Source organism: Diorhabda sublineata, chromosome 8, assembly GCF_026230105.1.
Source record: "Diorhabda sublineata isolate icDioSubl1.1 chromosome 8, icDioSubl1.1, whole genome shotgun sequence".
In the NCBI taxonomy this organism is placed as follows: domain Eukaryota; kingdom Metazoa; phylum Arthropoda; class Insecta; order Coleoptera; family Chrysomelidae; genus Diorhabda; species Diorhabda sublineata.
In genome coordinates this window covers 32,371,596-32,380,219 of record NC_079481.1, presented here as the reverse complement: position 1 = coordinate 32,380,219, position 8,624 = coordinate 32,371,596, and positions in this window count along the sequence as shown.

Here is an 8,624-nt window from a genome sequence, read left to right as displayed (position 1 = left end):
TCCTTTACCGCTTCCGACGACTCAATTGGGTCTCTTTCAAAGCAGATTTTTGTCGAAACTTCCAAGGAAATTTTGTCATGTGTAATTCCTCGTGTAAAATGTTTCTAACCGTTTCTTTATCGGCGTTTACAGCATCCTCAATCATCCGGATGCTCAATCGACGATCTGCACTCACAATTTGGTTAATTTTGGTCACTGTCACGCGCACTAGATAGAGAATTGTCCCCACGGGTCTTTTGCAACAATTTATAGCATTCAGTCGGAGTTTTTTTTCAATTTAACGAGAAATTTGTGATCGGGAGTGTTTTGGGACGTGAGTAGATAAGATATCTGGATACCCAGAGCACTACTCGTTTTTTAGGGCGACCTCTAAACGCGCAGTCTCGTAAATTAATAACCAGACCTCGTATACGATGTTTTCATATGATAATCTCTCTTTAAGGCGATAAAAATATTTTATTCTAATGATTTACCTCTAAGATTGAATGGAAGCAAGCTAATGCGATGTCCACTACCATATTGAGATACTTCTTTGCATATTCTTCGCGATTATTAACAACGTCGACAAATAAATCAACTTTAGGTAGAATAGTCGTCGAAATAATATCGGCGAAGCCGTTGACGTACTTTTGGAATTCAGGTAAAGCGGAAAGACCTTTTACATCAGTTATCAATTTCATAACTTTATCAGTCGACTCTTTAGGTATAATGAAATTCACTAATGGAAGCATGTCTGTTACAATAGGAATTGCCACTTCGTCCACTAGTCTATATTAAAAGAAAAACAAAGTTATCGAATAGAATAACTCTGGTTATGGCGTAAACAATAGTTTCTTCACAAAATTGTTTACAAAATGTTTCTTTTTCATCATAATTCATTGTTATCCATTAATTTAGAAAAAACGAATAATTTCAGAAAATTAAGGTTATGCAAAATCATCGAAGTTAAACTGTCAACTGTCAACATTGAAGTTGTCTACACCAGAGCGCGTTTTGCAATACGGAACTGTCACTTTCGCTACATGGAACACACAAAACGCAGCTTTCGGTATGTAAATGAATACAGAACGAACAACTTTCAGATGGCGTAAAAATTATCAGTTTGCTTCGTTGTTTACGCTTGTTAGATAAAGTACCAGGAAAATTTGAAGCATCTTTTATAATGAGATATGAAAAAACCTCATTGTATGAACCAAACAAAAATTAGTTATATTGATCGGAAAATTAATGGTTTTTTTAAGAAATCGCCTCGATTTTAGATTTCTTTTCATAGAAAATCAGTTCAAAATGGACGTTTCGACTGATTTTTATTATTTTAAATTGATTTTCTATTAAAAAAAAAATTAAATCATTACGATTCGTCACGAAAAATACAAAAAATTAGTAGATGACGTGAAACTATTGCTGTGACGTGAAATAAATTCCTCATTCGACCCCTAGTTTCTTCTTCTTTTTGAGTATCTTCAACAAATAATAACAATTTATGATTATTTTCATCAGAATGTCTCTTTATGTACGACGATCTAAAAATCTAAATATCTTCTAAACCATAGATTTTATCGAAGTAAACAAAGAATACCTTTTTGTTAGAAAATCAATTAAAATATTCATTTTTGATATTTTTAGATTGTACAGGTTGTCCCTGTAAAAGTTATTTAATTGTTAATCTAGTCAAACGCGAATTTTTTACATCTCGAAATATCTTGTATAAAAAAACGACATAAAAAACAACAACACAGCAAAATTTTAGTATTTATACTTACTTTACTACTAAATTTTTAGCATAATCCTCAGGTTTTTTCGATGCTTTTTCCCATGCCGATTTTAGTACTGTTACATCTGACCTACAATAAATATTTACTTTATCATATAAAAAATTGTTTTTATGTTTCCAAACCTTCTCGATTTTAAGTCTTTTCTGTTTCAAAATTAGTATTTTTAATAATTTTTGAAAGAAGCATCAAAAAGAATTGAGACTGTTATTGCCGAATTCCAAAATGAGTCCGATAACAATTATAATCCGGAAAAAGTTTCCAGTTGGTCCCCAACGAAGCTGCCACCGAGAAGACTTTGATTATTACTGAAAGCTCACTGAAACTAACCCCAACTTTGATCCAATTCTGCAATGGTAACCGCTTTTCTTCTTTATAATGAAGTTACTTAACATAAAAAGCAAGTAGCTAATTGATATCGACAATAAAAGTGACACAATCGTTTGTCGACCTCAAACATTTCAATAAAAGCTCAGATTTGACTCTAAAACGTCCTCCAAAGGTTAAACTTTCTAATTACCCCATTCCTTGCAAGTTTTTCTAATATTATTTCACTAACAAAACTAAAAATCTCTCAACTCAATTGTTTCTCAGTTCTACAGCTGTTGAATTGGAGTTTTGCGGCAATTAAAGACCCACTTCATTGTAATTATCATCTTAGAAAACTACAACCGCCCCAGGTATATCCATAGTAGCCTGGGTAGCCTTTGGTATACGTGGATAGCTTTCTTGGTAGTTATTTTCGTACAAAAATTATTATAATCGTTTATCTGAAGTCAATTCTGTTAGCAGGCGGTTTATTTACAATATTTCTTCTAAATACTTTCTACGAAAGTCTATGTTATGTCTTTTGTTTCTTTTTATTCTAGAATTATTTAGAATTTTATTTAGATATATAAATGATTTTTGTAAACGTAGTTAGTTTTGCGCGATTACGATTTATTACTCAACATAATATCTGAATAAACTATAGTATGTTCAACTTTTATATAGGATGTCGCAATAGAATAATTTGAAAATAAAAACAAACACAAATTAACTTACGGTGTCAATTCTGCAGTTGAATACAAAACAACGTTTAGAAATACAAAAATTGTGAGGAACTTTTTGGATACCATATTGATGTATTCAGTAACAACTTGAGTGATTGAAATTAGTGAAGTTTTCCTCTTTAAATAAACGAAAAATCACTTAATTTCAACGTCCCATTGTATAGAAATATAACAATGGGCTATATCTCGCCCACAATCTAATAAATATCTTAATTTTTCCATTTCTACGAGCTCCCCTACTAGTATTTTAATTGTTTTTCGTGATAAATGAATAAATTTTTATTTCTGTATATTTCTTTTGTGTCAAATAATATCACGCTCAAGCAGCGCTAGAAAAATTACCAGGCAACCTTTGGATGCAACCGTTGGATCGGTCGAGGAAATCTCCAGCATTGGCCTCCTCGATTTCCAGATTTAAATCCTTGCGATTTCTATTTATGGAGTTACCTTGAATCATAGTTGATTTAAAGAATACACGCCTCAAATTTTTGAACTTGTATTTCATTTTTGTTCTAGTTTGACATTAATACTAAACAAAAACGTTGTAGAATCCAGTGTTCTGAATCAAGGAAATTTTAATTTTTTAATTTACTGATTTTTAGTCCAGAAAAATGATAAATTTAAAATTCGCGCTTCATTTGACTTTTGACAGCGTGCTAATAAGCGTCAAGACTGACAAATGATGATTGTTTTGAGGTTAGGCTAGAAAAAACTTTGTATAAACAAGAGAAACCATCATTTGGTTGTTTACACGCTAATTAAAATATGGAATTTGCCAATTTTTAATAACCTTCAATCGTGTACGTTAGGTTTAATCGTTAATAGCCAAAAAATGATGATAAATTTGAAATTCGCGCTTCATTTGACTTTTGACAGCGTGCTAATAAGCGTCAAGACTGACAAATGATGATTGTTTTGAGGTTAGGCTAAAAAAAACTTTGTGTAAACAAGAGAAACCATCATTTGGTTGTTTACACGCTAATTAAAATGGGGGATTTGCCAGTTTTTAATAACCTGCATTTGTGTACGTTAGGTTTAATCGCTAATAGCCAAAAAATGATAATAAATTTGAAATTCACGCTTCATTTGACTTTTGACAGCGTGCTAATAAGCGTCAAGACTGACAAATGATGATTGTTTTGAGGTTAGGCTAAAAAAAACTTTGTGTAAACAACAGAAACGATCATTTGGTTGCTTACATGTTAATTAAAATATGGAATTTGCCAATTTTTAATAACCTTCAATCGTGTACGTTAGGTTTAATCGTTAATAGCCCAAAAATAATGATATATTTGAAATTCGCGCTACATTTGACATTTGACAGCGTGCTAATAAGCGTCAAGACTGACAAATGATGATTGTTTTGAGGTTAGGCTAAAAAAAACTTTGTGTAAACAACAGAAACGATCATTTGGTTGCTTACATGTTAATTAAAATATGGAATTTGCCAATTTTTAATAACCTTCAATCGTGTACGTTAGGTTTAATCGTTAATAGCCCAAAAATAATGATATATTTGAAATTCGCGCTACATTTGACATTTGACAGCGTGCTAATAAGCGTCAAGACTGACAAATGATGATTGTTTTGAGGTTAGGCTAAAAAAAACTTTGTGTAAACAACAGAAACGATCATTTGGTTGCTTACATGTTAATTAAAATATGGAATTTGCCAATTTTTAATAACCTTCAATCGTGTACGTTAGGTTTAATCGCTAATAGCCAAAAAATGATAATAAATTTGAAATTCACGCTTCATTTCACTTTTGACAGCGTGCTAATAAGCGTCAAGACTGACAAATGATGATTGTTTTGAGGTTAGGCTAAAAAAAACTTTGTGTAAACAACAGAAACGATCATTTGGTTGCTTACATGTTAATTAAAATATGGAATTTGCCAATTTTTAATAACCTTCAATCGTGTACGTTAGGTTTAATCGTTAATAGCCCAAAAATAATGATATATTTGAAATTCGCGCTACATTTGACATTTGACAGCGTGCTAATAAGCGTCAAGACTGACAAATGATGATTGTTTTGAGGTTAGGCTAAGAAAAACTTTGTGTAAACAACAGAAACGATCATTTGGTTGCTTACATGTTACTTAAAATATGGAATTTGCCAATTTTTAATAACCTTCAATCGTGTACGTTAGGTTTAATCGTTAATAGCCCAAAAATAATGATATATTTGAAATTCGCGCTACATTTGACATTTGACAGCGTGCTAATAAGCGTCAAGACTGACAAATGATGATTGTTTTGAGGTTAGGCTAAAAAAAACTTTGTGTAAACAACAGAAACGATCATTTGGTTGCTTACATGTTAATTAAAATATGGAATTTGCCAATTTTTAATAACCTTCAATCGTGTACGTTAGGTTTAATCGTTAATAGCCCAAAAATAATGATATATTTGAAATTCGCGCTACATTTGACATTTGACAGCGTGCTAATAAGCGTCAAGACTGACAAATGATGATTGTTTTGGGGTTAGGCTAGAAAAAACTTTGTATAAACAAGAGAAACCATCATTTGGTTGTTTACAAGCTAATTAAAATGGGGGATTTGCCAGTTTTTAATAACCTGCATTTGTGTACGTTAGGTTTAATCGTGAATAGCCAAAAAATGATAATAAATTTGAAATTCCCGCTTCATTTGACTTTTGACAGCGTGCTAATAAGCGTCATGACTGACAAATGATGATTGTTTTGAGGTTAGGTTAGAAAAATACTTTGTATAAACAACAGTAACGATCATTTGGTTGTTTAAAATATATTTGACCTTATTGGTCACTTTATCTTCTTCTAATTTAATAATTTCATATGAATTGTATATATTTAAAATTTATAAACCTTTCAAAGTTAATCGAAATTGATTTTACAGTCATAAACAATTTAATTCTAATCTAATTTTTTATTGTATTTATAAATTTTGATTGAACATTACAATGGTACAAATGATTAGCTACTTTAATGTTTGGTAGTAAATTTTAAATACTTCAACGTTGAGCAGTAACCCGACATAACCTCAAAAAAATAATAGTAATATCGGGGAGACGTGATTGAAAGACGATTTATAAAATGGAGATTCAAATATCTATCCATAAACTCAAGCTGGTCCAAGTAGATACATTTAAACGATGATTAATTGTAGAAAAACCTAGGATTGAAGAAAATATGGAGATAATATTTGGGAGAAAAGAAAAAGACAAAGTATGGAAAAAAATTTCCTCTAAAGCGTTGACGTTGACGTAGTGGACAGCTTCTTCTTGAGTTTTGAGGAAAAATAGTAATCCAGGAGGTGGAATGTGATTTTGAACACCAAATAGTTTGATATAAAAAAGAGAAGCTTAATCCGTGTTTCAACTTTAGTTTAAACTTCGGTTGTACCACAAGTACGTCATTTAGACGGTTAGAAGTGAGGTTATGTCCATATTTACACAGCGGACTTAGAGTAATTGTTGACGGGATCTATTTAAGAGACAACGATTCGAGTTGAGAAGGAAATATCTTTTGAGCTCATTCAAAATTCTTCACAGATGTCCAGGTGCATTCTCGATAAAAGTTAAGGTTAGGTTAAGTTAGGTTAGACAAAATAAAAAACTTTTATGCTTCAAATAATCTATTTTTTCTCGTTTCTAATACAAACTATATACGTATCAATAAATAAATAATTGGAATTAGTATCGTTGTTAAATCTTCGAGGAAAATTTTTGGAGGAACGTTAGTAGATACGGAGACACCATATTCCAAATTGAATGTAGAAGGCATAAGATTTTACCTATGATATTAGCAAACCGAATTCCTCCAAATTTCTTTGTGGCATTATCCATAGCCTGTAATTCAAATATTTTGATCCCTCTTCTATCTACTAGCTAGAATTTTCCATATTACTTACAAGTGCCATTTCATCGAATGAAACCCTCGGAGAAACTAATGACGTTCCTTCATCAACGATGTTAAACAAATCCAGTGGATTCGATATAACATATTTTGATATACCCGTTGGTCTTTGTTGATATTGTCGATTTTTTTTCAAACTATTAGAAAAACAATCACAATTTCAAGTATTTTTTTTTCTGTACTTTGATTCATACTTACGGTTCGATGAATGTTTCTAGGAATGATATTGGATCGTTAAATATGTTTTGAAAACCTGTAATCAATACATCCACATCTTCACTGAAACGTAAGTGGTCTCAAATTAGATCGTCGTCGAAAATATTGTTATGTAATGTTTCGTTTCTACTATAATTTCAGTCTCTGACGATGAATGAATAGGTATTCGAAAGCTTGGAAATATATTAGAATTAGTACACTTTGGTGTTCAATAAAACTAGTTGGGCTATTTGGGATTTAACTGTGGAAAAACTGGATATTATTATGAGGAAATTATGGAATTTTGTCTCTAAAAACCTGGAGATTATCTTGAGGAAAAGGGATTCGGGAAACTATGACATTTGTCTTTAAAAAAACTGGAGATTACCATGAGGAAATGGATTCGGATAATTATGAATTTTGTCTCTAAAAAACTGGAGATTATCTTGAGGAAATGGATTCGGATAATTATGAATTTTGTCTCTAAGAAACTGGAGATTATCTTGAGGAAATGGATTCGGAAAATTATGAATTTTGTCTCTAAGAAACTGGAGATTATCTTGAGGAAATGGATTCGGATAATTATGAATTTTGTCTCTAAGAAACTGGAGATTATCTTGAGGAAAAGGGATTCGGGAAACTATGACATTTGTCTTTAAAAAAACTGGAGATTACCATGAGGAAATGGATTCGGAAAATTAGGAATTTTGTCTCTAAAAAACTGGAGATTATCTTGAGGAAAAGGGATTCGGGAAACTATGACATTTGTCTTTAAAAAAACTGGAGATTACCATGAGGAAATGGATTCGGAAAATTAGGAATTTTGTCTCTAAAAAACTGGAGATTATCTTGAGGAAATGGATTCGGATAATTATGAATTTTGTCTCTAAGAAACTGGAGATTATCTTGAGGAAATGGATTCGGATAATTATGAATTTTGTCTCTAAGAAACTGGAGATTATCTTGAGGAAAAGGGATTCGGGAAACTATGACATTTGTCTTTAAAAAAACTGGAGATTACCATGAGGAAATGGATTCGGAAAATTAGGAATTTTGTCTCTAAAAAACTGGAGATTATCTTGAGGAAATGGATTCGGATAATTATGAATTTTGTCTCTAAGAAACTGGAGATTATCTTGAGGAAATGGATTCGGATAATTATGAATTTTGTCTCTAAGAAACTGGAGATTATCTTGAGGAAAAGGGATTCGGGAAACTATGACATTTGTCTTTAAAAAAACTGGAGATTACCATGAGGAAATGGATTCGGAAAATTAGGAATTTTGTCTCTAAAAAACTGGAGATTATCTTGAGGAAATGGATTCGGATAATTATGAATTTTGTCTCTAAGAAACTGGAGATTATCTTGAGGAAATGGATTCGGATAATTATGAATTTTGTCTCTAAGAAACTGGAGATTATCTTGAGGAAAAGGGATTCGGGAAACTATGACATTTGTCTTTAAAAAAACTGGAGATTACCATGAGGAAATGGATTCGGAAAATTAGGAATTTTGTCTCTAAAAAACTGGAGATTATCTTGAGGAAATGGATTCGGATAATTATGAATTTTGTCTCTAAGAAACTGGAGATTATCTTGAGGAAAAGGGATTCGGGAAACTATGACATTTGTCTTTAAAAAAACTGGAGATTACCATGAGGAAATGGATTCGGAAAATTAGGAATTTTGTCTCTAAAAAACTGG